The sequence below is a fragment of the Plectropomus leopardus genome, chromosome 17 (genome assembly GCF_008729295.1).
Source record: "Plectropomus leopardus isolate mb chromosome 17, YSFRI_Pleo_2.0, whole genome shotgun sequence".
Lineage (NCBI taxonomy): Eukaryota > Metazoa > Chordata > Actinopteri > Perciformes > Serranidae > Plectropomus > Plectropomus leopardus.
In genome coordinates, this window is record NC_056479.1 from 11,988,642 (window position 1) to 11,997,772 (window position 9,131).

Below are 9,131 nucleotides of genomic sequence, written 5' to 3' on the forward strand. Positions count from 1 at the left end.
ACCGTACAGGTAACTGCGCCATGTTAGCAATCATTTTGTAATATGCTTAAATACACATTTAGCAACTAATGGGTTGAGAAAAGAAATGTGGTGAAGAATAAAATTTGTAGCTGTCAAGCGCCAACACAAAAAGCTCGAAGAAACCGCTGTAAGTAATTGTTTTAGCTGATTAAACATGCTAATGTAAACTTTTTCATGTTTCACGTGTTGACATTCCCAAACCAGTGTTTTCCACAATTATCGCATTAGTTCGTGCTTTAATGCAACACATTATTTTTCTGGCAAAAGGCCCAAAGTCACTCAAAACGTTAGAGAAATTTTAAAATGGTTTACTTTTTCTGTATAAATTCAACCGGTATGTTTAATTTCCTCAACTGTCATCGCCTCCATTCGTAGTCTTAAGGTTTACAGCCTATACTACAGTCAAATAGTGTCTAAAACTGACGTTTTTATGGACATTTATGGTTAAATCCCCCGATACAACAGTTAGAGTACACTGTACAGTAACATCTTAGAAGATATCGCGATGTCACGGTATCATGGCGTCACAGATTTATTTTTACTATTAGTAACAATGACCTCTAAAGAAATCAAAACAGAAGTGCTTTTTCAGGTCAAACTTTTTAATTCTATAATTCAAATCTTTAATCAAAGTATGTGTAAAAAGTATTCCTTTTGAAAATAAGTAAAATAAGTTTGAGATTCTCCATCCAGTTGCCTTTTTAAAAATATTGAAGATAAGAAAATGTACACAGTATGATAGCTGTCAATCTTGATAGTCCTTGAAACTAGTATATTGCTGCAATCTTACAACTATCAGTCTATATTTGTGAAAAACAAATTGTAACGTTATCCATGTGAATGCTCCCGACTGTCCACAGCATTTAACTTACCTCACATCTAATATTTTAGTTTTATTTATTTCCACATAGGCTAAATATGTAAAGAAGAGACAGATAAAGAAAATGAACAAGTTCAAACGTTGTGAGGGAGAGGTTAGAAGCCAAAAATGGCTTATGGATATACATCCCTATTAAGTAACTACAAATGTTAAATAAAAAGATAAAAACTAAGATTACATAATTGATCAAAATGTTTAAGACAAAGCAGTAATACAATGTAGATAAACAAATACAAATGAAAAAAAATGTGGTATTTAGGTCAAGTCAAGTCGAGTCAATTTTATTAATAGAGCCCATTATCACAAAACATAGTTTGCCTCAGAGGGCTTTACAGTGTATGACATCCCTCTGCCCTTAGACCCTCGTATCACCTGAGAAAAAAAATCCTGAAAAAGAACCCCTGTAACGGGGGAAGAAACCTCAGGAAGAGCGGCAGAGGATGATGACGGATCCCTCTTCCAGGACGGAGAGATGTGCAATAGATGTCGTAAATGAACTAATGTTTGAGTGAACAAATGAAATACAATCGTGGCAAAGAAGAAAGAAAAAGAGAGAGGGGGAGAGAGGCACAGCAATAATGGAAACAGACGCATGTCATATTACAATAATGATAGGTGTGAAATTATTAATTGCACTCTATGATGATATTGTGGGTGTTGATAAGAGTCTCATGCATACATTGATAGTGTAGGTGTCCAAAAGCATGATCACGGCCACAGCGCAACCAGGACCAAGACCACGATCAGGGCGAGCGGGAGGTACAGTATCAGTGCAGCCGCAGCACAAGAACAACCAAATGCAGGGTCACAGCACCAGCACAGCTATCACCATGATCAGGCACAGCCAAGGTTGCGGCCACGATCCAGGAAAACTAGGAAACAAGGGAGGAGGATTGCTCCGGAGAGGCAACGGGATTAGCATAGTACAGTTCAATAAACCCAGGCTCCATAATCGCGAAGGGAAATGCATTAAAAATGAATGAATGAAATGAATCAGATATTTTTTTTTTTACATAATGTAGATGTAATTTATGTTCCTTAAAATAGTCAAAATAATTGGCCTGTTACATCCAATCCCCATGTTTCTGCTGCGATGTCCTCACCGGCAGCTTGTATGTTTAATCTTCCACTGTCTCTTTACGAAATCACCACATGTGCTTGTATCTTCTTCTTGCCCTTCTCTGATGTCTACCTGTTCCACATTAAGGGATTTTAGTACCTGCTTTGCTCCCTGTAGAGTGAATACACTACATTACAGCTTGTAGTGGATTGACACAGGTCTTGTCAACTGTCCATTTGAATGAAAATGGCTGCAATAACTTTATCATGCTGCTAGTCTGGCTTGATAAATTAATTTCAGCAGCCAAAATTTCAACCAGTGCTAAATGCTGAGCGTTGGCAGTCACATAAAGTGCGCTGGGATACTGCCACATATCCCAAAGTTCTTGATTGAAAAGTAATGCACGATTGTCCCGCAGTTAACAGAAGTACTTGTGCTCTCACTCACAGGCTTTGGGCACCGGGCATGCCAGGAAGAGTCTAATTTAAATGCTGATTTCAAAATAATCAGCTATTCTTTTTAAATTCAGTGGGCAGCTGGCATTCAAACAGCTCTTGGCAGAACACAATCATCACAACATTTCAAAATACTGAAAAACTATTTGTTTTACATTTAAGCAAGAGGATGACTTCTTTGAAGGGTTGTTTGATTGTGAACCTTTGAGAACACTGATGCATAGCATCATTGGCACTGAGTGAAAGGGACACTTTAAGCATATATTTTAATGTTGGTTATAATAGCATTTTTTACCAAACGTTTTTTTATTTATTTCTAGGGTCTTTACCAGTGCACCTGGAGGCACAAATAACTTTAAAAAAATGTGTTGTTATCAAGAATAGCATTAATAAGTGTGACATTCTGCTTTCAGCCACTGGGTGGAAGTAGAGGACACTGATTTGTTTCTCCCTCTGATGATGGAGACAAAGCTGACTCTTGGATTTAGTTGCATGGCAGTTAGTTTGGAGCTTATTTAGTATGTGATTCATTGCAAATTGCTCCATGCATGTGCATCAGACTCCGTTTGTTAAACTATAGTTGTAAGCAGAGCTGTGGAGCAAGAAACTGCCCTGCCAGCTGTTTGTTCGTCCTCTTTCGTTTGACACTGGGACAACAGACAACACCTCCCAGCTGTTTGAATACATTAAACAATGTTTCCATGTGAATGGCTTGATCCTGCTTCCAGAGAGCACTTTGAACAAGGGGGGTTATTATTTGCCCCCCCCCCCCACGCACTCAAACACACACATACTCTGCACCCCCTAGTTATACCCCCAACGCACACATGCACGCTCCCTTTCCCACTGCTCCTACATAATGGCTTCACACGTCGCTGGCCTTGCAGTAATGAAGTGTGAAGCTTCTGTGACGCCACGGGGAAGCTATTGGAACTGTACTCTCTATTTTGGTGCACCACCTTCAGTTCCTTACAGCTCAGACACATTTGCTCACATATTTAGCCCACGTTGTACTTTCTACAGGCAAAATTCATCAAGTTCAAAAACTTAAAAATACCCCCGAACTATGGTGAAAGCAGACTGATACATTGCTGCACCTTCCTCAGTGCCTATTACGCTTGTGCTTTTGTGCTAATAGTGTTTTGCAGTTATTTGAAATTTGACCAAAACAGATTAACTATGCTCTTCCTACCTGCTCAATTCTATCCATGAATTCAGTACTGCATTTGAGTTGTGGCTTTTTTTTCCCAGCGTACTTTCCTTGACGTGTGAGCAGGCCCCGAGGAAACGTGTTGGACTTCAAAGCTAATTTTTGTAGTGGCAAAAGAGTGCAATTACATCTGTGGTGTGATGCTATTTGGCCCAAAAAGACTTTATCCCCACTGATTTGGTAAGAGATGTCTGTAAATTAGTGGATATATTTTTTTTTAGAATCACAGCCCTGTGGATTGACTTGTCTCACTATCAGGATTTGATTCATTCAGTTTAATAACATTTGAAAAGTCTAGAGGAACGGCATGATTTAATAAGGTTAACCGTGTTTGAGTTAACAGAGTGCTAAACCAGAAGTAGCAAGCTCGGATGGCAAAAGTGTTAAAACGACCTGCTCTTTGTCACACAGTGTGGAAGCAGTGACAGTTGAACCGGAGGCCATTGATAAACCCAGATGGCTTACTTTGGAGTAATTTTCAGTGTTTGTGTCATGTGTGTTTTGCCACTGGCCCCTTTTGGAGACTAGTGGCCATCCCACATCTACATATTCTGATGGGAGAAGTGAACATGAGCACAGATTATGAATGATTCTTGCGACAGAGTCATTGAAGTAAATATTGGACCTATTATTGGAAGTTACATGTCGTCCAAACATTCTGACTCTCAGGTGAAAATTAACTTTGTTCGAGACCCGTCTGTATCTCAGCAACACACTCTAAAAGATCCAGCAACAACTGACGTGATCTTACACTGGACTGAGATCAGATATTAAGCAATCAGATAAAAAAAGTGGCAATACAAATTAAACAATACATTTGTATTAAATATATTGTAGTATTGAGTCTGCTTTCATCCATCCACACGATGTTCACAACATTTAAAAATGAGTTGGTTGGGATGCGGAGGAGAGATGATAGCGCCCATTTAGGAAGTCTATATCATTTCACAGCATTGAGCTTGTGATGTGTTATCTTTTTGTCATAAAGGTATCTTTGGGTGAACTTTTTGGGTTTCATGTGCCAATGAGTAATTTTCATTGGAGCTCAGCCCTGACTCCAACGCTGTATCCAGTTCTCTTTATACATCCACGTGATTGAGATGCGGACATGACTGTCCCACAGTGAAACTGAAGGTGCAACCCAGTGAAATGTGTTAATTGTATAGGGCGCAAAACTAAAAAAGAGTCATAAACTCTTTTTTGTTGTTGTTGTTGTTTCTAGGTAAAAAAAAAATGGAAGTAGATTTCTACAGTAGCAGTTTCACTGATGTCCGCTGGTGCTCACTTGCCTTTTATTATTGTAGGCAGTACAAGTACATTCATTTCACGTATACTAACTGCCAAAATAGTGCCCTGTTAACTGAGTGGTGTGCAAGTTTAAGAGAAACTGCCATTACAACAGGCTGGCGTATAGTCATATTTCAAGCTGAGGGGCCCAGGGTCGATGCATAATGCCATTGCCCCTCTTAGTACTGCATAGCTTTAGGACGCCTGTCCTATTTATATTGAGGGGCTGTGGATTGATGCGAAATGACGAGGGCCGCGAGGCTGCTGAGTGGGTGGGCATCCACATGCTCCGCTCCACAGGCAACCCTTTCCTTCTATACACGCACACACACTCACACTCACAGATACACACTTGTCTTCATGTCCCAATGCCACCAGCCTTAGAAAAGCCCTACAGTCTCAATGTGCAATGTCCTCTCTCTGTCAACATATCCTCTATCCCAACGTTAATGTGACAGAATATAACCAGAGCCCAGAACAACACGGCAGTGCAGAGCTATGAAGAGCTGCATGTGTAACAGGCATGTTTCTTCATCTTCTCGAGCGGTTCGCTTCCTCATCACATGGTTGCTCATAGTGTAAAATTCTGGTAATTTTATTGAATAAACAAGTTAAATAGTTTCTTTGGGGATTTCTTTGGGGTGTGGTAGTATAGAGAGCTTCAAATATACAACATCTCAGTTAACTCTGTTACATAGTAGGAGATCATTGAGGGAAATCAAATAATGTTGCAGCAATGTAATAGTTCATTGAATAGAATTGACAGCACCATGAAAGTGATTCATTTTTTATCATTTCAGAGTTGTAGAAGACTTCTGTGATCCAGCCTGAGAGACATGACGTGTGGGAGGTGACCAGACGAAGGACAAGTCACTAACAGTAATTATGACAAAACACAACAATTCTGATAATATTAATATGTGACGTTGTTTTTGTTAGTATTGACTGTAAATGTTTTGTACGTCTGTTCTTCTATGTTTATTTCCTTCAAAAAACTCCCTCTCGCACACATATACACATACTAACACACACCTATTCTTCTTTGCCCCCCCCACACACACAAACACACACACACACTTTGACAGACACACAAACTTTTACTCTGTTGAGTAGAGAGAAGTAATAAAAAGCGAGAGAGAGAGAGAGAGAGAGAGAGTAGCCAGTGAAGTCAGTGGTCCTCAGTAATGTTTGAGTCCTTGCTGTCCATCCATCAGTGTCAGATTGCCATTATTAAACATTGCTGATTGCTTATTGATTCTGCAAGACAACATTAAGGATGTCAAGTCTCTGTCGCCAAAGTTGTCTCACCACATTTACTGTGTGAAGGGCTCACATGTTAGAAAAGTTGTGTAAACATAATCGGGAATTGTTTCAAGTGGGCCAAGAATTACTCAGATCCTTTTATTAAAGTACAAGTACCAATACAAAAGTGTAGAAGTACTGTATTTAAAATCCTAGTAAAGTACAGAGGAATTATCAGCCCAAATTGGCAAATTAAGTAAATGATGATTGCACAATGTAATGGCTGTAGAATAATGACACCATTCATGTTCAGATTGGTTCTCTTTAAGCCTCGCTCTCTCTATGTAAATCTGTCTGCCACCGGCTACGGTCTCCTGGGAAAATGAAAGCCAAATGGCGATCCAGTCAGGCTGGCAGCCTGGCGCTATTTCTATCTGCTTTCATGTCTCCATTATAGACTAAATGAATGAATAAAGTCATGTTTTTGTCTTGTGTTGTAGTTGCTACTCTGAGGAAAACGGAAAGCAATAGGATTGTTTTGGTGACAGTGGCACCAACAATAATACTACTTTGAAATGCCACTTTAATGTACTGATAGTATAAAATGAAAAAGTACTTGCTCTGCAGAAAATCTGTCTCTGGCTGATATATAATTTACGGTTGGGCGATATTGAAATCCACCTGCTGACGATATTGCTGTAAGAAAAATGATATATGAAATTATTATCCAAAAAAAGCTTAAGAGAGAGATGGACATAGACAGTGTGGACTGGAAACGCATATGTTGCAATAAAAGTTGCCAAAGTGTATAGGCAGTAAATGCTATTTTGTATTACTTTTCATTTAAGCTCCAGTGACTGAGGGTTGATTGCTCCCCTTGGTAGGAGTTTTAGTCCGCCTGCTGGAGTCAGTGGCAGATGTTTTAAGTTGACCGAATTTGAGACAAATAATTGCAAACCTACCTCAGCTTGTCTTCTCAAATTCATTCAACTTAGAATCTTAAGGCAGCCTTGACACTAACATTTTCAAGGTAAAACAAGTAGTTTAGTTTTTGCAGTGTATTAGTAGGGCTGCTATTTCTTGGTTGCAATTATAACAGTCATTTTCTTGATTTTTTGATAAATTGTTTAATTCACAAAATGTCATGAAATCTAAATAATACATAACCAGGTGCCACATGTGGATACTGCTTTGTGTTTGAGGTCACAAACAAAAAAGGTCGGGAACCATCTGTTTAATCTGTTTTTTAAGTAAAGTCTTAATCTGAAAGTAGCTGTCAAATAAATGAAGTGATATGAGAAGTATAATATTTCCTCCTCAAATGTAGTGGAGCATCAAGTAAAGTTTTGGTTCAGGAGATGGTGCCAACTCATTTCAGTTAAAAAGTTGATGCCCAAGTGAAGATATGAGTCAGTGATGTTGAAGCCAAATTGCTTGTTCTTGTTGGTTTTGTCCCGTGCAATCTGAAGTCACCAGACTTGCGACTCTAGTCTAACACCTCTGACGGATAAAGAGGCGTCATTAAATGAAAGATGTTTTTGTTTGACTTGTTTAATGATCTGTACAGGGCTTGGATTCCAGCTTAAGTGGCTACACAGCAGTGAAGCTCGCTGGTTCATCAGTTTGCCAGAGCCCAGTGACTGTGAGTCTCTTTGGAGGAGAAAAAATTAACTTGAGCTGATAGCAGAGGGAATAATCTGGTTATGCGTAATGAGGGCTCTTATTAGTAGTTATGCGTCTATCAGGTTGAGTGTGCTGGTGGTGGACTTCCCACATCTCCCTCTCAGGAGGCACGGTGCTTTCACTCCGCTCATCTAGCTTTTTAGTCTGAATTGTAGGCAATTAAAACCCTGCCATGTGAATGTGGAGAAAAGGTAATGAATATGGAACACTAACGCGGAGAAGTCCGCAGAGACCGCTCGTCGAGTTCTGAGGGTTCCTTTCTCCAAATCATCGGGAAGCACAAAGACCATTTGACAGCGTTTTTTTTTTTTTTTTTTTTTTCCTCCCGTCCCTTGCTTGGTGCGCGTGCGACTCCCCAAATGGTGGCCCAGAGGTTTTAAAAATGCGAAACCCATTCTTTCCAGGTTGTTGAACTTCCGTGACCTCTGGCAGCGAGGAGAAACTTTTTGTCGTGGGTTTGGCGCCTTGCCTGGCTGACCGTGCCAGCTCTCGCCGCTTCTGGGCCGAACAGAGGGGTGATGGGAAGGGGGGGGGGGGCTGAGTGGATGCGTCTAGACAGCCAAGTGGAAGAGGGCAAATATTTAGCCATGCCACTTGGGGAGGGGATCCAGGCCTCTCCCCCCCACTAAAGCATGCCTCTTAGCCACAGAATCAGGCCATGTCTCCATCCTGCTCCCTGTTCTGCTTCACACTCTGTATTCAGGGTCACGGATCTCATTTCTTGGATAATATTTCAAGCTGGCCACAGATGGGGAATTAAATTGAAGACCTGGCTTGGTATGGGGCATAAAGGATGGATTTGGGGGGCTTCTTAGAGAGATGATATAAAAAGGAAATGGATGGTGTAGATTTAGCTGTACTTAGGCTACTTTTCAGGGTCTTTGTAAATGAATGCATGAAACGCTGACTGAGTTGTCTGCTTACTGACAGCGGAACAACCCCCACAGTCATCACTTATTATCCACTGTGACACATCAGTCACCTCATTTTAAAATGAATTGTTATTTTGCTGTTGATAGCTGAATGCAATTTCCCTCCTCTCTCCAGCACAAAACAGTGTCGGGTGATATTTGACAGTATAGTTGTTTACATGCAAGCTCAAATATATTCCAATATTTCCCCCAAAATACACTGCCAATCTACACAAATTCCCACAGATTTTCTCCCCGCCTTTGCCACATTTGAATAAGTCCGTAATCAGATGAATTGCTGTCAGATGACTGCCTAACAAGGCTACTCGATACAGGGTAAATATTGACTCAAGCGAATCAGCACATGACAGTTTATGGTGAC